At 38.8% G+C, this 22569-nt stretch overlaps 1 protein-coding gene across 20 annotated transcripts in view; it reads left to right on the top strand.

Moving 5' to 3' along the window:
• The window catches only part of Hivep2 (HIVEP zinc finger 2), a 183518-nt gene that overhangs the window by 16330 nt on the left and 144619 nt on the right, over nucleotides 1-22569 (top strand). The window contains exons 1-3 of one of the 20 annotated variants that reach the window (XM_058581638.1): nucleotides 14635-17979; nucleotides 19430-19512; nucleotides 19853-19925. The exons of 18 other annotated variants lie outside the window; for them this stretch is intronic. The gene's annotated coding sequence lies outside the window, so the exon portion shown is untranslated. Of the gene's footprint in view, nucleotides 1-14634; nucleotides 17980-19429; nucleotides 19513-19852; nucleotides 19926-22569 lie in introns of those variants that run through there. One more of the 20 variants, XM_058581640.1, reaches the window with a different exon arrangement.

Raw genomic sequence — 22569 nt, 5'->3', positions numbered from 1 at the left:
GTGATTACACCTCATCTTGTTATTTCTGAGGAGAAACTAACCATTCTTGAACTACTTGGTGGTCTTGGGACTTAATTACAGGGCCTGTACTTTGTTCAGTTATCCAATCCTGAAGGATCAAGGCACTAGTAATTTATGCCGAAGGCCACTTAATAAAGAGAAGGTTATAGTTTTGGGGTAGTTTTCGTGAGAAATAAGCCATTGGTTTTGGAAATACTGAAGTACAATAGGGGCCTTAATGGAATTAGACTGTGAAGTATGTACAAAAGTAAGTTTTTAACGAAAGGGTAATTGTACATGTGTGTTCTCATATGTGTTTGCATGTAATGCACTTTTCTCTTCATTCCTGTACATGTCTGCTCATTCAGTGAGCTTTCTTCCTTTGTCTGTGCTTTAGCTCTTAGGCTTTGATTTGGGAAAATACTGACTCTGGAACAAGGCCATTGTACCATAATTATAGAATAGGATGGGGACCTCAGAAAGAAAGATTTCTGATGGCATTATCATTGCATTTCTTGGGATCCAGGTTTTTGGAAAAACAACAAATGATTGGTGAATGTTCTTTGCTTATTGGAGAAGAATATTACTCAATTTGGATATAGTGAGAGGAGAGGAAGAATTCAGTATTCTTTTCTGAATGTTTTTAGAGAGGAGGCCAGCTTAAGAACCAAGTCAGCATGTCACCCTCTGGTCATTTCAAAGACTTGTCAATGTTTAAGAAAATGGAGAGACTCTTAAAGTCCTAGGATCTCAGACCCGAATGGTACACTAACAATTAGCTGTTACTCTCATTTTCAAACTACACATTGAAATGAAACCAAGCCTGAACTAAATAATGAGTTTCAAAGGATTAACTTGGGAAACTTCAAGTCTCAATTCTTTTAATTAAATTAAATGCTAATATATCTTATTAGGTTGGAATTGTACATTATAAGCACTCTTACGATGTACTTTAAACCCCCAAATTGGAGCATTTAAATTGTTTCCCCTGTGGTTTCTAAAGAGAAAGTGTAAACTGTGTTATTCTGGAGAACATCCTTTTATCCTAACAGTTTGTTTGTTCTTTTTCATGATGTAATAGAGATGCATTTGAAAATAATACCAGGAAAATGAAGAACTCAAGAGTTTAGTATTCTGGCTCGGATTTTCAATTATGTAGTTATTCACAAGTTGATTTATTTTATTGTTATCATACTGGTCTTTATATCTTCAGTCTATACTAAATTTATGGTGGTACTGATTTCATTTGGCCTGTAATGAGGATCATAAAATAGGAAAATTTTTAGCCATTCCTTTTGATCTTTCAAGTATCGCCATTGGCAATTAAATATAAACCAGAGAGCATGAACTTTGAGTAAAATCTTCATTGAGCTTGGATAGTATTTGGGCAGTCACTTTCAATGGTGTGTTAATTATACACCATTGACAGATGATTTGAAGGAGTAACTAAAAGTGAACTCTAATGAAAAGCACAAGAATTGCTGTGTACATGGAATAGGTAAAAGAATGGTACGACAGAAAAAAAAAGACATGAATAAAAGTTGGTGTGGGATCACTCAGGAGATAGAAAAGCCATCTTACAGTATTTCCTAGGACTGGACACATCTGAGTCACTTTCATCCTCAAGTCCTTTGACAAGTTTGGGAAGTTGATAGATCTTACTTAAAAGGTACTGTACCCAAGCTAAGTAAATAATTTAGTTGGATGGATTCTTCCTTAGGCCCTTCCCAGGACTCACAGGCAGGCACTGGCTACTGTAGTAAAGGAGTGGTTTAGTTGGGAGTAGAGTTTAGGAATGGCAAGGATTTGGGGTTATTATTATTTTTTTCCAGTAAGATCAAAGGGAGCTCAGCTCAGGTCTTCACAATGCTGCTGGTTTTGAACTAAATGTAATGAGTTCTCTGAGCTGATTTCTTTACAAAGCAAGGACAGAAATATGTGTGAAGTAAATGGAAAGCTTTCATATATTAAGTAGATTTAAAATATTATTCTGTTATACAGTATTTAATTGTGTTACTCAGATATTTAGGAAATAAGAACAGATTAAGTACTCATTGGTTTTGAATCACTTTCAAGGCAGCTCAGGTTACCTTTAATATAATTGCCTTAGGTAGTAAGTGACTGGATAGGACAGTTAACATTTATTAAGTTGTTAAGTCTTTTATGTACTTTTAACATAAAAAATGCAGTAACCTTTTAAAAATAAAGCTTCTTTATCAAGGAGTAGACCTGGCTAATCAACTTCATGGAAGTGTTAAGATGATGATTTCTGTACTAATTCTTACATTCCAAACATTTATTGTGAATTTATAGGTTGCAATCAGTGTACATTTTATGTTTTGCTATTCTTACCCAATTTTTAAAATAGTTTATTTTTTTTAGAGCAGTTTTAGGTTCATAGCAAATTGAGTGGAAGAGACAGAGAATGATTCCTGTATGCTTTCCGCCTCCCCACCTTAGAAGTCTTGCACCAGAGCAGTACATTTGCTTATCATCCAAGAACCTAAATGGACACATCTTGATGACCCCAAGTACATAGATTACATTACATAAAGCCCTAACTTTTAAGTCATGTCCTGTTGTGAAATGTTGCTTACTTCAAATGTTAGAGATGTTAGAGCAACATAACATGGGTAACACTGGTTTACTATGAGAAGAACAGAATCTATACTTTCTAACCACCTCTCTCTTCAGCAAACTGAAATGAAGCTATTTCACTTTTTTATTCCATAATGATTACCCAATACCTTATGGTTTTATTTCTAATTCCTATTAACCATAAGTCATTGATTCTGTAGACTTACACAGAGTTATAATCTGGTTTGGGGTTTGAAACTAAATGGAAGGCTGGAAATTTAGAATAAAGGAACTTCTAAAAAATATAAATGGGGTGGGGCTGGAGTTGTGGCTCAGCAGTAGAGCACTTGCCTCCCATGGGTGAGACACTGGGTTCAATCCTCAACACCACATAAAAATAAATAAACAAGATAAAGTATTGTGTTCTTCTACAACTAAAAAGAATATTTAAAAGAATAAAAAAAATGGGCAACTTCTATTTTAAAACATTCTAGCCAAATGTTTTGTTGCTATTAAAGTGGATAAGTACAAGAGAAAGAGTTTTAGGAGATTCTGTTTATTAGTTGAGATATGATTAATTCAGGTTTTAATAAACGAAAGAAATGTTTACGTCACGCAACGGGTGTTTTAATAATGAAAACATATAGAACATGCCTGGAATATGCTTTTAGAAACGTCTAAGGGGGTTTTCTGGCTTTCTTTAACCGCTGGAGCTGGGCGGTATAGAAATGTTCTCTTCCCTCTTCCCTCTGACAGCGACTTGAGGAATCCACAGTGGGAAAGCAAGGGGAAAGCAATTGCATGAGCATCTCTTGAGTGTTTTTTTTTTTTTTTTTTTTTTTTACTTTTGATGATTTAAAAATAATCCTAATGGAAATCGAGTCATCCTTTGGAAACCACATTGAAAATTCCGCGTAGAAACTTGCGCAGGGAAAGTGCTTCCTCCGGGCACTAGGAAACGCAGGCTTTTCCTCACTCAGGAGAGGAGCGGGAGGAGGCTGCGGCCGCGGGGAGCTGCGGGGAGAGCGGCGGCCCTGCTGGGCTTCGCGGGGAGCGCGCGCGGCTCCCGCCCGGCGGCCCGGTGCGGCCTCAGGTGGCCGCGCCCGCGGTCTCGGAGCCGGGCGCGGGGAGGGCGTGCGGCCGAGGGGAGCCCTGGCCCTGGCCGCGCGCCGCCTGCCCTGCCCGCGGCTGAACTTTGGCCCGGGCCGCTGACACCCGAGGGAGTCTGAATGCAATGACGTCTCCGCTGGTTTCGGCTGCACAACAGGAAATGCTCTGGGCCTCCCCCTTCCTGCCCGGAGAAAGTGGGGCTCGCTGCTCCCGGCGGCCGACCGAGACCTAGTTTCGCCTCCGCAGCGCCCGCTGCTCCAGGGCCTCTGGGGGCGCAGGGCTCAGGCTCTCCGGGGCACCCTGGTTGTGCAGTGGCTCTCTTGACAGCCCGGCCGGCCGTTCTGCGCGGAAGAGCCCGCGGGCCGGGTGGTAATTGGCTTTGGGAACCACATCCCTTGCACCTAGCTGAGGGAGAGGATGCCCAGGCAGGGGCCCCCCGGGGCATCCGGTGTGTGGGGGGGCCTCTTGGAACGAGGCCCACAGTGCTGAATAATGCTGACCTCAGAGGGCCCGGGTTGTTTTCTCACTGCCTTGACCGAATATGCAGTCTGTCTTTGCACAAAGCCCTGACAGGAAACCTCTCCTTTAACCCTCCTGCTAACTGCCACCTTTCAACTTTGTTGTGGAAACATACATAGCTGAGTGTTCAGTGCAAAACACAAGCATCATGCCCTTAAACACTTGCAGACAGAAGTCTTACAAGAAATGGGCTCAAATGTTCAGGATTTTAGTGTTTTTTTTTTTTTCTTCTTCTTCTTCTTTTTTTTTTTTTTAGGTAAGATGGTAAATTTTGTTTTAAAAGATAGTTTATCCTTTTTTTTTTTTTTAATTCAAGACAACTTGGTAGCCCTGGATTTATTATCCTGAAGTTGTAAATGTATTTTTACTCTCATTTTTTTGCTGTAGGAAGGCTTTTAAAAAATTGAAGACAAGCCAGTCAACACAAGCTTTTAAATAAAAAATGTTTACATTTGCATTAATAATCTTTCAAGTTATATTTTAAAATTGATCTTCGCACTAGTAATCTATAATTTAGTAATGTGAATCTTGTGCGTCTCATATACTCGAAAGTATGATAAAGAGGAGGATCAGCCCAGTAGCCATTGTGATGATGTTCCTAGTTGATTGATGAATAGGCTTTGTAATGGTAGATTGTTCTTTTGGCCACACAGCCAAAATGCCAAAGTTCACTGGGAGGTCTGCTAAGGTTTCTTATATCAAAGACGTGACGAAAATATTATTTAGTAATTCCTAGTAACCTCAAAAATTGTTCCATATCGAAACATACACTGTGTTCACATGCTCAGGTAAAACTGAATCATGAAGCTGAACGCTCACCTAAGTTTTTGTAAGTGTTGCATAAGTAAGTATTTTCCTTCAAAAGAAGCCTGATGTGATCATTAGATGTGTATAAACTACAATTGTTATTTCCCTTTGGAAACTTTCAGCTGATTTATGCCATAAGTGACTGGTTATTGGAATAGATTTGGAATAAGAGAGATTTTGAAATTATGTCTTTTCTTTTTTGGGGGGTAGCTTTTTTTTTCCTTTGGTGGAATATGATCCTCCTTTTTCCCATCTGAATGTCATTCAAGCTGCCCTAGCAAAGTTATTTAGTTATGGAATATATAAAAACTGTTGGTACAGATATTCTCAATGGCCCATATAAGGAAATAAAGTTGTAGCTTCTTGGTATTATGTCAAAGAGAGTCAACTCCGTTATACTATATTAGTATGTGTGTATGTGTGTGTGTTTGTGTATGTGTGTGTATGGTGTTGGACATGGAGTTGGGGTCTCTGGGCCATACTAGGCAAGTACTCTACCACTGAGCTGCACTCTTAGTACTTTTTAAATAGTTCAACAGATTCAGGAGCACACACGATGAGATGAACAATGTTTTCTAAAACCAGAAAGCACTGTGTATTGCAATATTAATTTTCTGTATGATTCTTTTTTCCTTTCTTTCCCTCATGAAATTATACAACAGATATATCTCTTTAAGTGGACAACTGTTTTAGGGCTTGTTGTATTTGGGTCTCTTGCACTGTGTCTGTTTGCTCTTTTTAAGATTTAAAACTGCTTCTAAATCCAGCTTGGCCATTTATAACACTGGCATTATGAAAGTATTTATTTAGTTGTATTATAACAGAGATCAATTACTCCAGATTTGTATTAACAATAATCCCCAGTTTTAATGCAGCATCTTGTTGGAGGTGCTAAGTAGGATCTGTAGACATATTAATTGAATCTCATAATCACCAGGAGATTAACATGGTGTTGTTATAATTCCATTGCATGAGGAGTACTTCTGGATTGCATAGAGTTTGAGTTTTATAACATTTGGCCAAATCCAATACCTCATCTATCATCATGGTCCAAACATAAGTGATTTGGTTCATACATGAATTACAAAATGCCTACTTTGGGAAATACATTCTGCTCTTGTGCTAGAATGTATTTTGTGCAGAAAAAATTGGGGCCTTTGTGGTAATTGAAACTACAGTTCAGATTAGGGTGGGTAGAAGAATGTTTTTTATCTCTCAGTTGAGGAGCTTGCATTTCTTGGAGGAAAATACTAAAATAAAAGTAATCCTTCCTTATGTCTTGGTATTGTAATTTGAAATATGTTAATTTTTTTTTAAAAAGAATTAGTTGTTTACTGTCTCACTTTCCCAGTGAACTGCACCCCCCTAGGCAGAGTTTGTCCTGCCCTCAGTGAATTCCCAATGCTTAGAACAGGGCCCCACCCAGAGCAGTTGTTTAGGGCACAGGTGCTGTGGAGGAGAGAAGAAACCACTGTCTCTCATATTTCTGATGCTGTTTCATATTCTTGGGCCATACTTGTAGAATTCTCTTTTTGTTAAGTGGTTTAAATTCAGCCCAAATAAGATATTAAATTTAAAAAATGGAATGTATATATATATATAATAGGTGCTCAAAACACATCCATTAAATTGAAACATATTCAGAAAAGCAAGATATTTAGCAATATTGCAACCCTGGTGTTTTATTTACTACTGCAATAATTTGTAACCCCCTTTTCATCTAATGAGAGTCATTTTTAAAAAGCTTAGTAACTTGCTGATTTACTAAAGAAGACATTTAATGAAACTAAAAGAGTAGTCACTTATACTTGAGTAATTTTAACTAGTATCTAACCCCAAGACTCAACATAGCAGTTTGAGATCCAAAGGTGAAATGTGTATATGTATTTTTTCATTCATTTCCTAACAGAATCTTTGATGCTGCAAGTGAGGTTTTCTGGAAATTGGGAGTATGAATGAAAAGGGCCTGGCTGTACCTTCAGTGACTAGTAAGGTGCTCAACAGGACTGGCTTCCTGGGGGCATGTGATCTGTGTATTCTCAAGGGCCCCAAGATCAAAGAGCCTGAGTTTGGTTTAATGCTCTGCTGTTACTGTCTTGAAATTTTTTTTTTGGGGGGGGACTGGGGTTGTGGCTCAGTGGTAGAGTGCTTGCCTAGCACATGTGAGGCCCTGGGTTCGATCCTCAGCATCACATAAAGATATTGTGTTCACCTACAACTAAAAAATAAATAAATATTTTTAAGTAAAAAAAAAGAAAATTTAAATTTTTGAACAAAGAGTCTTACATTTTTGTTTTGCATTGGGTTCTGCACATTATGAGGCTGATCTTGGTATTCATTAAATATGTCTGACAAATTGACTATCTTGACTATAAAATTTGGAAGCTTAGATTTTACTCCTGGAATTGGTTTGACAGTGAAGCTTAGTTTCCCTATTTTATTAAGGTGCAGCTAAATTAGAAACAGCCTGAGTGTTTGGGATCCACCTAGTAAAGTTTTTCAGCTAAGGGTTTAAGAATGAATGGGTGGGGATTTGAGGAATTCTAAATAGCTTAGCATGGCTCAAGTTTAAAGGACAAGAGAGGTCATGAAAAATGGGGATGTGGGCTGAGGCCAGTTCATGGAGACAGAGAGAGTCAGAGAGTCACCAAGAGAGTCTTATTCTAGGAGCCATCAGAATCCAGAGTTTCCCTGAGGGGATTGTGCAGCCACACCAAGTAGAGCTGAAAGTGCTTTATAATTGGGAGCTAGCTGGCAATTATTTTTATCTGTCATTTGCTATTGAGTGTGAGTGACTATTATGCCCTCACTCTTGGTAAGTGGAGGGGAGACATTTAAATTAGACACAGAAATTTCTCACCAGAAGAGGATTAGGTTCTAGAATTTCGGAAGAAGTTTTACAACCCGCCCCCCCCTCACCACACACACAACTTTGGATTAGGATAAACTGCTAGTTTGTGATTAGTTCCTGGGTACACTTATTTGGAATCTTTAGTAGGGATGGGGTGACACAGACTTATTATCATTGTCCCTTCAGAATCTGATGGAATTTTTAATTTATAATGATGATTCAAAAAAAAATGAGTGTCAGGCACTTTTCTGGGACTTTTATTTGTGTTAATTATTTTATCCTCACTTAATCATCTCATACCTTAAATTCTTTATCTTATGAGCAAAGGCTGTTAGACTCCTTAGTTAATGATGAAAAACCTGTAGGACAAAGAGGTTAAGTATCATGTTCAAAGTTAGATGGCCAGACCATTTTATAACTTGTGTTTAAGTTCAGATAGTCTGAAGTCAAATCCAGTCTGAATTCAAAACCCGGACTTCCCTTGTCTGTGACTACATCACCTGCTCCTTCTATGGCTCAGGAAGCATTTTCTGGATCAATGGTTAAAGAATGACTGAATTAGAAGGAAAAGATAGCTTAACACTTTCTTTATCCAGATTAGTAAATTCGAGTTTAAAAAATGTTTTCTTCCTGTTGATGGTAGGCACCTTCTAATTTTGAAGGGAAGTTTATTTTCTATTATTACATATAATAACCTGACTCCTAAATAAATATTTCTTAGAGGATACGATGTATTGGGAGTTTGTTTCCTGGTCGTTGGAGAATTGCCAAGTGAGTTCTTTCTTCTGGTGTGGGTCACTGGGTCTTAGTGGTTGGGGTGATGTTGGCAATACAAACCTGTTTTCTGGGTGGTTCAAGAGTGGCTCATCACTGGTACATCACAGAGTAAAGCTGTGAGCCATTCATTGACACATAGGACTGTGACCGAGGATGGAACCAAGTCCAGCTCCAAATGACATGGCCTTTGGAAGGCAGGACTTGGGAGATACCAAGAAAACTAAGTGATAAATAAGTAGCCCAATACAATAGAAGGGACATTATTGTTAAATTTGCAACTTTCTTTTTGGCTGTAACTCTGTGACCTTATGTAGCAGTTATGCAAAATGGAACTATGATAAGAATTATAGAGATGAAGTGAATTGTAAAGGAAGTATTTTGGAGGCTTATAGAAGGGTGGAACAACTGTGTTTTTACACCTAACAGAAGAACTTTACTTCATGAAACTAAATTTCCTACTATAATTATTCCCTTATGTCTAAGGGCATAAAAAATGTCCTTAGAAATCTCTCTATTTTTATCCAGAATAGAGTGTTTTTTTAACTCCTTGCGTATTTTGAACAGGTGATTAGTACAGGTCGGTCGGTCTGTCTGTCTGTCTGTCTGTCTGTCTCTCTCTCTCCCCCCTTTCCCTTTCTCCCTTTCTCTTTTTGTACTAGGGACTGAATCCAGGATGCTCTACCAATAAGCTACATTCCCAGATCTGCAGTCCTTTTTTATTCTTTTTATTTATTTAAAAAAAATTTTAATATTTATTTTTTAAATTGTAGGTGGACACAATATCTTTATTTTACATTTATGTGGTGCTGAGGATCGAACCCAGTGCCTTGTGCATGCTAGGCAAGTGCTCTACCACTGAGCCACAACCCCAGCCTCTGTTCTTTTTATTTTGAGACACAGTTTTCTTAAGTTTCTGAGGCTGGCCTTGAATTTGTAATCTTCCTGCCCCAACCTCCTGAGTTGCGGGGATTATAGATTTGTGGTGTCCATTTCTGCCTCCTTTTGAGGATTAGATTCTTTGCTGTTTAATGTTAGTGTAGATTTGATATAGAATTACTTACAGTTTATTAACATGACTTGGGAATAGCCACAATAAATGTGTAAGGAACAGTGAGATCTGTGTTAGGGTATCTTTTTTTTTTTTAAATGAATTAATGTGTAGTTACCAATACTTTAGAATGCTACTTTACTAGTGTTGACTACTTCATGTTTATTACATTTTATTTCCTAAAAGTTAATACGTTTGAATATGGAATTTATTTGCAGAAGTCAAATGAGAATATTTATCAAAATGAACCTTTGAGTAGAATGCTCATGAACAGTCTCTATCATAAACTGCTTTTATGATGTGTTTCATGAAGAACAATGTGATTCTAGGAAAAAAAAAAAAACACTAAAGAAAGGCCTGTAGATGAGACTACTGTGAATCTAGATTTGTACAGAAGATACTTATAGAGTGTTGCTTATTGAACTTAAGCTATTAAGGTGCATTCCTATCCTATTCTGTGAGGATTCAGGAGGATTAATTCTTTAAAGTACAATTATGAATCAAATATTAAAATATAAAGCGCTGAAATTGGTAAAGAAAACCACTTAGATAAGGAAGAGAACAGAAGAAAGGGCATTTAACAGTTCTGTTCTCTAATTTTTCTTTTTCCCCCTTTATTTCAATTTTGTCTTGTCCAAAATAAAGGAAGTTGAAGCTGGATAAATTGGTACATACTCCCAGCTACTCAGGAATCTTGGGCAGAAGGCTTGCAAGTTTAAGGCTAATCTGGGCAATCTAGCAAGACCCCATCTCAAAATAAAAATATAAAGGGCTGGGGACACAGCTCAGTGGTAGAGCTCTTGCCTAGCACGTGTGAGGACTTGGGTTTAATCCTTAATACTTGGCGGGGTCGGGGAAGAAGAGAGAGAGTTGGAAGTGGCTTGCTTCAGAGATCTTTATGATTTTTGAGAATTTTTTTTCTGGGGGTTGGAATCAGGGATTGAACTAGGGGGCACTTGACCACTGAGTCGCATCCCCAGCCTTATTTTGTATTTTATTTAGAGACAGGGTCTCACGGAGTTGCTTAGTGCCTTGCTGTTGCTGAGGCTGGCTTTGTCTCCTGAGCTGCTGGGATGAGAGGGTTTTGAAAATATACCGGAATTAAGAAAGTCCTTGTGAGTGAATGAAAGCGTCTTTGAACTGGATAGAGTAATGGGACATATGGGTAAGCTTTGAACTGATAGAGACATTTCAATCACCATTAAGAAGGTGCTTTAAACATAAAATAAATTGTATGACTTAAAAGAAAGGTAATATGTGGGGAATTATATACTATGAAGAAATGCATGAAGGAGTTTAATATAAGTGTTTATATTAAAAAAATTATTACAGAAATAACTTAATCTGAGATTCCAGGCTGTCTTAGTTGAATAGCTTTTATGCCATCTCTGTTTTCTAAATGATGTTAAGTGGTCAGTTTGCTCTCACATAGGTTGGGCATGAGAAAAATACATTTCTATAGCTTCAGGCTCTTTTATTCTTTTATTCCACCTTGTGTTTATGTAATTGTATGAATGTGTCAGTTCCCTAGAATCCAGAGAACATTCTGTTGTGTATTGGTGAATAAGAAGTTGTCAGTGCTCTATTTTTACAGCTGCGCTCCAGGGTATCACTTTCTGAAGAGGTCAGCTGGGCATGACCTCATGGGGGCACGAGCCTCTGGGACAATTCTGAAAGAACCCCAGGCCTGCAGAGTTGAAAAGCCACTGCAGAGCGTCTCAGTGCTGTGGTGGGGAGGCCCTGGGTCTGTGGATGTGGTCTGTCTCAGCAGCTGTATTCAAAACTAAATCCAAAGATGAGGGACGCAGTAGGATATAAGGCTGGAAGAAGCAGCTAGCAGGAAGCGGCGTCCTCATCCGAAAAGATTCTGTGTGCTGTTGTGGTTTTAACACTGGGATTGTTTAATCATGAGAATAAACAGGAAGGTAAAGAGGAGGAGGTTGAAGGAAACAGGTATCGAGAAGGGAAGTAGGGATCCTGAGGGTTGTTTCATTTCATTACTAACATTGTTCTTGTTAAAATTAGAAAACTTTTTAATTTATTTTTATTTTTTTGGGTTGGAAAGAGTATGTGAAACTACATGAGAAATAGAATTCGTTCATCTGATACATGGATATGATATTTAGGGGTGATCCTTAGCTTTGGAATTCCTTGTTCCAAGGTTTGAGGCAACTTTTGGGGGCAAATATCCTGTGAAGTGGGAGGTGAAGCTGGGAACCATGCAGGGCTTTAGAAACCTTACATATGATTTTGGTCTTCCCCCTAGAATGAATGGAAAGTCATAAAGGTTATCTAGGATTCTTTTTTTTTTGAGAGAGAGAGAGAGAGAGAATTTTAATATTTATTTTTTAGTTCTTGGCGGACACAACATCTTTGTTTGTATGTGGTGCTGAGGATCGAACCCGGGCCGCATGCATGCCAGGCGAGCGCGCTACCGCTTGAGCCACATCCCCAGCCCTATCTAGGATTCTTAATGAAATAAATAGCGGAATATTAGCATGTTCTCCTCATTTAGAAAAGATGTATTCCATTCTCTGTCTTCACGGTTCATGTGAATAAAACCTGGTAATTTTGGAATTCACAAGCATGTAGAGTCATTAGTGTCTGTGCAGTGTGTAAGTTTTACCTGAAAGTCACTCATACATCTTGTTTCTGCAGAGGTGGTTCTTACTGTTCCCTTTTCAGTCCTTGCATCAAGATCTGCCCTGAAGAATATTTGACTGTTTCATTTTGTGGATGTGGTTCTTTTTTTAAAAAAATTATTAGCATATTCTGTTTCACATATCAAGTAGATCAATAATCCTGGAGAAGAAAGAATTAGTGATAAAACCAGCTGTACATCAGATATTAAATTGTTATAAACTTGTATTTACTAATATTTGAACTATTAGAATAAGAGTAGGAAGAAGTTTATGTCAGCTAATCAGATTTGAAATTTTGAGTGACTAGAACTATTAACCATCTTAGAAGAAATGCATTTAAATCTAGTTATATTACAGTGCCTTCCATATTTATTGTACATTCATTGTGCTGTAGTAGAACCTTTTGGAAAAAGCTTTGGAAAAGTGGCTTTGAATTATCTGAGTGGACAAGTGTTCTAGTGTCAGGTAGGGAGTTGGAACATGTGAGTCTGGAAGAGAGGATAGGTTGAAACAGGAATTTGGGAGCCAGCAGTGTACAGGTTGTGTTTGAATTGGGGCAGACAAAAAGGTATAAAGGGAGACATAGAGGGTGAGAAGAGGAAAGGACTTGGGGCTGACCCTGGAGCAACTCTAACTTTTAAAGTCCTGGTAGGAGGGATTGAGGCCTCAAGAAGATTAGGAAAGGGTTAGAGAAGCACAGCAGTCAAGAGGGTCCAGTGTCACAGCAGCTAGGTGAGGAAGACATTTGTTTGTTTGCTGTGGCTTCTGTGATTAAGCACCACACATTAGGTGACTGAGGTCTCTATTGCCTCAGCCCTGGAGGCTCGAAATCTGAGATCAAGGTGTTGGCAGGGTTGGCTCCTTCTGAGAGTGGTGAGGGAGACTCTGTTCCAGGTTCTCTCCTAGCTTCTGGTGACAGCTGGCAATCCTTGGCATCCCTTGGCTCATCATCACTCTAATCTCTGCCCCTGTCTTCACGTGGCATTCTCCCTGTGGGTCCCTGTCTGCTTATAAGGACACCAATCTTGTTGTAGTAAGGGCCAATCTCACTGGAGTATTACATCATCTTAACTAATTACATCTGAGTGACCCTGTTTCCAAATAAGGTCATGTTTTGAGGTAGGATTAGGACTCCAATCTATCTTTTATGGGGAACACAATTCAGTGAATAATAAGAGGACTCAGATTCAATCCAAGAGGATTTCCCTCTTGTGTCCAGCCTTCCAGGGAAGGCAGGGCAATCAAGATAGAGTTCTGGTTCTTACACTTAGTTTAATACAAGGTAGGCAGTATTCTGTCCAGAGAGGTCCAGATCAGGTGTTTATGGTAGCTGAGAAGGTGATGGATGGGAATAGGAAGAATGCCAAATGGGAATAAGATGGGAAGAACATTTCTTAGAGGTGAAATTTGAATTGGGCCTTGGTAGGTGGGGTTCAGGATTTAAATTTATGGAACATGAGGTAGAGAGGGCATTATGGGAGGGGAAAACCTGCTCAATGACTTGAACTGGAGAAGTATTCACAGTGTTTTAAAAGCAGGAATCTGCTCTATGTCATTTACCTTGAAAGGATCAGGCACTGCTGGTTTCCCATTACGTAGAATGGATATCAGATGTGGGTGTGGCAGGAATGAAGTTGGGTCCTACATTCAGTGGATTCAGTTAGCAGTTGTTTACTGAGGCCCTACTGTGTATCAGGCACTGTGCCAAGGGCTGGGGTTATGTCCAGTCACCCAGTTGCTGGTCTTGAAATCCTGGGTCCAGGAGATGCTCCTGCCTCAGCCTCCCTACTATCTCTGGTAGTTGGCACTATAGGCTAGCACCACTGTCCCAAGTATCAATCATCATATCAGTACACAACTTATGGGTAAAACTATAAGGATTTTCTCTTATGACTGTGACCATTTTCAGACTTGTTAATTTAATAATAGTAACTAATAGTAATAAGCAGCTTACTCAGGAATAACCACTATGGTAAATTCTTTACCTAAATTAATCAGCCATTACCAAAACCTTATGATGTAGTTTCCTCCATATTTCATGGACTCTAAGGTGCCATAGGTTATAAGATGGTACTGGATATACCTCTAAGAAAGAAATAAAAGACTTCCAATTAATTGAAAGATGCCATTGATAGACACATTCTGGTTTCAAAAATATGAAAAGATGCATGTGTGCTGGGGTTGTGGCTCAGCAGTAGAGCACTCACCTAGCACGTGCAAGACCCTGGAATCGATCCTCAGCACCACATATAAATAAATAAATAAATAAATAAATAAATAAATAAATAAATAAAGGTATTTTTTTTTAAAAAAAAAGAAAAGATGCATGTGTTCTAGATTTGGTGGACAACTTAAATTTTTTGGCATATGGTAACTGTGGTTGATAGATGAGAAAATCTATGGTGCCGAGAAGGTAAATAGCTTGTCCAAGATTACACATGGGTCCATGGTGCACCAGAGCCTGGTCCTTCCCATTGCCCTCCACTGTGTACTGTGGATGCAAACTCTGAGCACATTGCAGTTGACGTTTTTTTTTTAATGTATGTAGAGCCTGATAATGTTTTAGGGCTCCTGTCTGAACTTTTGGGGTACGTTATTGGAGGAAGAGGTGTGTGGAGATGTGCAACTTGTAATAGATGATTTGGCAGGTCAGGGACTCTCTTTTTAATCTAAAAAGATAACAATGGAGAAAGGCCATCATGGTGAGCCAAGAGATGGAGGCAAAGGTGAGCAGGGGCCAGAGCAGGTAGGTGACTTTTCTTGTGGAAAATGATGTGTCTTCAGCCCCTTTTAAGTTTCACTTCTGAAGACCACACTCAGCTCCCCCACCCGCCTTGCCCTAATCTTTATTTTGAATCTCTTGGTTGTCATCAGAGGTGCTGTTACTGTGTTGCTGGGTTTCATTTCCTGTGAAGTTCCCTTTCCTCTGGTCTAAGGTGGCCCTGTAGGTATCTCTAGCTTCCAAGGCTTGTGGGAAAGTGCCCAGATGCTTAGTGCAGAATGGGAAACTGCATTAAATTTGGCTGAATAAACAGTAAGTGGTGAGGTGCAGGCTAATTACTTCTCTTCCTTTTAAATATTTTCCATCTTCATAGTGACATCCAGTGTGTTTTTGATACATGGGGTTTTCCCCTCAAGTATTGTTTTTTTTTAAAATCAGATATTGTTCATATTTCATATACTTTGAAACTATCCAAATGATCATATGAAGGAAACTTACCTTTTGAGTGGTCTGGAGGTAGTTCTCAGAGTCAAAGTGGAAGTTTTCCTTTGGGTCCTAAGGCTTGAGGTTGGAGGATGTTGTATATCCATGAGTGAATCAAACTGACACACACACACACATTTTTTTTTTCTTTTTCTTTTTTAAATACTGGAGATTGAACTCAGGAGTGCTTAACCACTGAGCAAAATCACCAGCCCCTTTTTACTTTTTATTTTGAGATATAATCTTGCTAAGTTTCTGAGGCTAGTTTCAAACTGTGATCCTCCTATCTCAGCCTCCTGAGTCACTGGGATTACAGGAATGCGCCACCTATGCCCAGCTGACAAACCTTTTTTGAAAAGCTGGTATAAAGCTAAGCAAGCCACTGTGAGTACTGGATTGATCACCTGCACTGGTGAGGGGCCAGTCTCTGTGTGCTGGCTGTTGACGGTAAACAGTGCAGGCAATAATAGCTCAGTACTCTTCCAGTTGAAGTCTGCTAAGTACATATTCACACTTTTAAAATAATTTGATTATTATTTTTTCCTTTTAGATGTGCAGCAAAAACAGCATTTCTACCTGAGCAGTAGAAATGATCACAACACCTTACTATGCTTTCAACTCTTCTTACTTCTTCCCTTCTGTTAGAACTGGTCTTATTCTCTAGGTGTTCCCACTAGTAATGCGTTCTACCCAGTAATCAGATCTATGGCCCATATTGGGGGAACTCAGTTTATTGTGTTAGGAAGGTGTGCTCAAATGTGACCCCGTGGGTCTTTATGGAGTTAACTGTAGAGGAGATGGAAGCATATGTATCTATGGAGCCAGGATGAAAACCACCATGGGAAGAGGTGTGATGAGCAGGAGGGGTTAGGGAGGAAGAAATGAGTATCTTAGACAGTCTCGAGGAGGCTTGGGGTGGAAGGAACAGAAGTTTTATCACTCTAGTTAGCATGTCCTTAAAACTAGATACAAACAACAGTGGTTGTATATATTGGGATCTGCTCTCATATTTGTAGAAAGAACGACACTCCAGAGCAGTGCTTTCCAATTAGCCATCTGCAGTGATGGACAGGTCCTGTATCAGAGGTGGCCAATATGGGAGCCACTAATCACATGTGATTTGGGAACACTAGAAATATGACTAGTGCAACCGAGCAACTAACTGTTAAATTTTATTCCCTGTTAATTGAAAAGTTAAATCTAAACAGTCACATGTGGCTAGTGGCTACCAAAGCCAGACAAAACATGCATATCTGTAACCTGGTATTGATCCCAAATCATAGACACTTTGTTTGGCTTTTACTTTTTAATATATTTTGGCATAAATGGAGCATCTATGCACACCCTAAAGTGCAGTAAGTCATTAAGAAATGGTGATACCCCCACACCTCCTGCATATGTGTATGTACATGCACACACAGATATGCAAATGCTTATATGCCCATGCACACACAGATGCACCTGTGTACGTACACACACAGACACACACACACACACAAAGAAGTCTTTCTTCTTGACTTCTTGAAATGAAGGGAGGGAGAAATATGATGATTTTGGATGGCTTACTGTTTTGAAGGACAGGTAATAAATTAGTGATTCTTCTACTGGGGACATATCAGGCTGAACAAAGAAAAGTCCCTGATGGAAAGAAAGAACCATCTCTGCCCTCCAGAGGGCAGAGGGTCTTGGATGAGTCTTAGTTTCCTCCTCTATACACTGTGGATTACAGAATCTCCTATCTGCCCCCCAAAATAATATATATTTGGAAAAACTTCTTTTCAGGTTGGTCTTTCCAAACCAACATCACAGCTTTTTTATAATCCTGCAGGACATTTCCTTTTCTCTTTGTGTTGACTGTGGTACCAAGAGCTATGATGATACATATTTTCCCCTTGATTTCAGATGTCTTCTGGCAATTGCCACATCTCTCCAAGACCCACTTGAAAAATCTTTCCTTTTAAATTCTGACCCCAGTCTTGTTTTGGGAGTCTTCATTTTGAGTCCTATCTGCATTCTACTCACGCTTTGACTCTGCCCTTCTCAGTGTGTGTGTGCCCACCATGTCCTGGAGTCCCAAAATGTTTCATGTTCTTTTCATATGCCTGTGCTTTATCTTCCTGATTGGAATGCAAACTCACTGGTAAGAGTCAGGCTTTAAACTTTATTTTCTTGATCTTTTTAAACTTAATTTTATTCAGTGTTTGCAAAGAGTGGTGCTCAGTCCATGTTGCATTGTGATGGTTCAGTGGAGAATGTGGGTCTTCTTTAAGCCTGTTTGGCTGTTAAGATCAGTGGTGTCAAGGTGTTTCATCTACAGCTATTTATCAAGGTGTTTTTTTTTTTTAAATCAGATCCTCAAGCTCTATAAATGTGATTCTGTAGGACTGAGATGGGATGCTGGAACCTTGTATTTTATGAAGCAAACCAGGGAATTCTGATGCAGGTAATCTGAGGCCTGCTCTTTGAGAAATAATGGTCAATATATTAAGATACCATTTCTAAGGACTCAACATATAGAAGATTTCTCTGGCAGTAGGGATATTGCTTTTTAAGAAGTATAATTTTTTTAAAAAAATTTCTTTTAAAAAGGGATTGTAGAAGAGGGAGGGACTTTTGTGGGTAAAACATTTGTTTAAATTATCTTGTTAAATGTATGCCAGGGTTGTTTGGACATTAAAACTATCACATCAAAGAGAAGGAATTGATAGTGCATAAAATGATCTCCTCAAACCACAATGATAGAAAACACTTATTCAGCCTCCTCTCAGAGATTGTTTGTCCTTATTTTAGTCTCAGTTTTAAACTAATCATCCCCGGAAAAAGGGCAATATACGGGAAGCATGTAGAAACAGTGCCACTGGTACAGGATGGCACACTGATTGCAAATGTAATAGCTGACATCCTGAAAGTGAAAAAGGAAATACATGAAGTATACAAATCAGAAATGAGATCTTAAAAGGCAGAATAAAAATGTAGACCACGAGGGAAGCTGAAGAAGGAAGGGGGAAACAACTGCTGGAGGTATCCCTGAGAGCTACCCCCGTTGACAGTAGTGACTGATTGTCTTTCTTAGACCAACTCCATCCGATGCTGGATCCAGGGTTTCACGTGGTGCCTGGCTCATGGGAGAAGCCCCACAGGGTTCTCAAACCCTACATTAGTGAATTGAAACAAGGAATCAAATAAATAGGATTCTCTGGTCATTTATGTTCATGATAAGGACCCTGAGACATTTCTGATTAAAAGGAGAGGCAAGCAGTTTTTGCATTTTAGATCTATATAAGCTCCAATGTTTTTGTGTGTGAAGGCTTAGTTGACATGCTTAGTACACTGTTCATTCTCAGATACTCTGCTCTTTAACAAGTCTCTTCACCCCCTACCTTTTTCATATTTAAATGGTTGAAGATGCTCGTGATATATTTTTCAGATTATACATGCCCATGGGTGTGATATGTATTAAAATATTTTGACTCATCAACCAATATACAGCATACCAATGCACAATATATTTTAAAGTCTTCAAAAATATTCAGATAGATTTCTTATATAGGTAGATAGGAATCTATATGTATCAATTTGAAGATGTCTCCTTTCTATATAGCTAATGTAAAATCATATTTTATATAGCTAATTACCCTCTAATAGATCATAATGGTTTCCCTGAAGCATGAAACATCTATTAAAATAGATATTTTAGCACGGGTACTAAGAGAATGCATATTATATGCTGGCAGACACATGGGCTCTATAGAGTAAAGAAAGCCATATTTTGATACCTCTAAATATATCTCTCTAGCTGCTTTACAAGTGTTTTATATTTGTGATCTTTTAAACTTGACCTTCGGTACACTTTCATTAACTGAAAAAGATTTCATTTTATTTTTTTCTTGTAGGATGGGTCTTGCTTTGTTGCTCAGGCTTGCCTCAAACTCCTGAGTTTAAGAGATCATCCTGCCTCTGCCTCCCAAATACCTGGGTGTGTGCCACTATGCCTGGCTAAAAAAAATTATTTTTGATTTTATACAAAATGGATCAAATTGTAAAAAGGTTTGGTTATTTTGTACTTCCTTTCAATTTTTAATTGGTTGTGCAGAACTTGGAATTTATTTTTTTTCAAGGGAAGGAAGGAAAAGATGAGGGGGAGTATTTATTTGACAGTAACATCCTACAACTGAGCAGGTCCTCTCAACCCACTGGTTCTGAAAGCATGAAGTTATTAAAATTTACCTCTAGTTCTCAGATTGCTGTATTTTATTTTAGTCAAAATTATACCCTCAAACTTTTCTAGTTCATGAATCATCACTTTCCCTTCCCAGTCATAAATACCAGCCACCAATGATTGAAGTACTGGATCTGATTTTGGCAGTGGGCTAGGAACTCTGTGGAAAGGTAGGTGAATCTCATGCCATTTATGTTCTCAGGGAACCTAGAGACAAGTATTAGTGATGAGACTCAAGCATTCTAACTCATTATACTAGAAGACAGAATAGGAGAAAAATGAGGCATAAACCAAATGCAATGAAAGTTCAGAAAAAAAGATGAGGACCTGTTGCAGAAACCATGAAGGAGTTTATGGAAGACGTGGGTCTTCAGGCGTGGTTACCATCATTGGAAACAGAGATGGGGTTGGGAGATTGCGTTCCTGGTGGAGATGGTGTCATAGATGAAAATGGGATCACCTCATAAGGCTGTGTGAGAGTTGGATATTGCCAGACTATTGAGGGCACTACTCATGTGGACTGGATATAAATGGTGCCTCTGCAGTCGTGCAGCATAGTGGCCATGAATGAAAGCCAGGAGACGGGAACTGTGCATACATTTGATCTGGCATCATATGCAGCCAGGACTACTGGATCCATTGTGATGGATCTCGAATGAGACAGTGAAGTCGCTGTATTTCTTTCATTGGGTTGTTAACCTAAAAGGCCTTTAAACCCACTCAAATTTGAGTTTCTTTGATTTCTCTAATTCAGCTGGTAACAGGGATCTGAGGAAGATAATTTTGAGCAATGAGGTGACTCCAATTTTCAGAAGATAAGAATTATTAGTAATATACAAAGTGAGACAAAGTGAGAAGTTACTAGACTTCAGATGTGTTTAAAGAGGTTCTGAGTCTTGAAGGCCATCCAAGTGAAATTGGAATAATTTAGCAAACTGGTACTAGCCTACCCTCACCTTGATGCCATATATACTGCTTCTGTGTCACACTGAGTCACACTCTTTACTCTGATTTCTCATTTGGCATTTTTATTAATAAGCTTCACAAAAAAACCCCAAAGAACAAAAAACAAAACTCTGCTAAACAGAGCTACCAGCTTCCAACTTCTTTCTCCTTTTGTATCTTGTCTTGTCTCCCTGTGTCATGAGTTTTTTGTGCTTTTGCAAGTGGACTTTTTCTCTTGGTCCTGGCGTGGGCTCTCTTCTGTCAGTGGTCCTGTGGATGGCTTACTGATGATCATGGTGGTTTCTTCTGGAGTTTTGATCCTTCTTTAGCTCTTGGTTCATGAATTATGAGCCCCGGAAGGAGCTTAGCTAATAGGCTGTTGGAGCAGGACAGAGGCAAAGTAAGGAGGTCCAGATTACAGGGGCGAGTTCAGGTATTCATGAATTCATTCAAGTTTACTAAGTAGCGCTACTTGAGGTGGACACTGGTTTCGGGTGGTTTTCCTCTCCCACCCTGCTTTTTATTGCTGTGATCTTTCTGCCCCCAAATTCTCTAAACAGTTTAAGATTTCTTCACGACAGCTGATTCTCTCCAGGGGTAGCAGCAAGACCTCTGGTGGCGTTAGAAGGCGACAACCCTGACATGGCAGCAGCTGGTTTTATTTTTGGTTTTTGTCAGGTGTTTGTAAGTTGAGAACTGCCTGTATTCAAACAATGTGATGTGGTGGTGTGTACTGGGCTCCTGAAGCTAGAGTAGATGTGGTACAATTTAAAGGATAAAAATGAAGAGTCCTTAACATCACATTCTGCAATAAGCTTTTAAAAAACCTGGGCCTGCATTCGTGGCTCAAAGAATATGGATGTACCATGGCTCATTCACAGTTGCATTTCATGTAAAAATCTGAGTTTTGCTTTGTTTTTGGAGATCTTACCACCAGTGAATTCTCTTGTGGAACAGTTACTGTTTTATGATGGGTAGATGTTGGTGCATTTGGGAGATCTTATTTTGTGGCCTACCAGATTACTGTAACTCATTCGTTTTTGGAAGATTGTTTTCCCTTAAGTGGTTTTGAAGATAAACTGTTATATTGGAATATTATAAAATAAATGGGCAAAGAAAATTATCTCAGCAGCTATTAGGAAGATAGAGTTAAGTTAGTTTTAGTAAGTGATGAAATTTAGAAGAGACATGATCAATCAGCCCACTGTTACCCCAGGATCAAGATACACAGGTTGTCCATGGTCATTTAACAGAGAAGTCATGGTGTGGGAATATCCAGTTGAATGTCTGATATACTTAGAAAAGCTAAGAATGAATTTTGTGATAGAAGAAAACTAAGATGATAAATTACTCTCACAGAGTATCATAGACTATGGTTTTATGCTGTAATGTCTATGTAGGTAGCTATGTTCTCATGTGTTATTTTCTCTGGTGGAAACATTTTCTCCCTCACTCTGATCATGTGGTCAGTTCCATTGGGTTGCCTTATTTTCTTTCAGAAAGAGCATATGTCCACACAGACTTGTGATTAAGATCCGAGTACACCTGTGGAAAGTATTAATGGTACATGTGTGATAGTGTTTGGAATGAAATATCACATTCATCTCTAATTCTGGACCTACCATGTTTTCTCACAGGCTTTATTTTGCCTTTTTGAGCTTGATTTCTGTTACATAGCATGATTTAAAAAGATATTGTTCAACAAGATTTCTAAGGAAATAGTTAATATAAAGGAAAATATATGTGGCCCTGAAACCCTTCCTCTCTAGCATTGTTTTTCTCATGTTAATTACTAAGTTTTCAAGAAATGATTTTTAAAGAGAAGTGCCTAAAAGGGATGACTAGATCATTCTTGTGGATGATGACCGT

This window comes from Marmota monax, unplaced genomic scaffold (genome assembly GCF_021218885.2).
Source record: "Marmota monax isolate L192 unplaced genomic scaffold, Marmota_monax_Labrador192_F-V1.1 WCK01_AAM20220418_F8-fsc00030, whole genome shotgun sequence".
In the NCBI taxonomy this organism is placed as follows: Eukaryota; Metazoa; Chordata; class Mammalia; order Rodentia; family Sciuridae; genus Marmota; species Marmota monax.
Note: the sequence above shows the minus strand (reverse complement) of the source record. Positions and strands in the feature narration are given on the sequence as shown.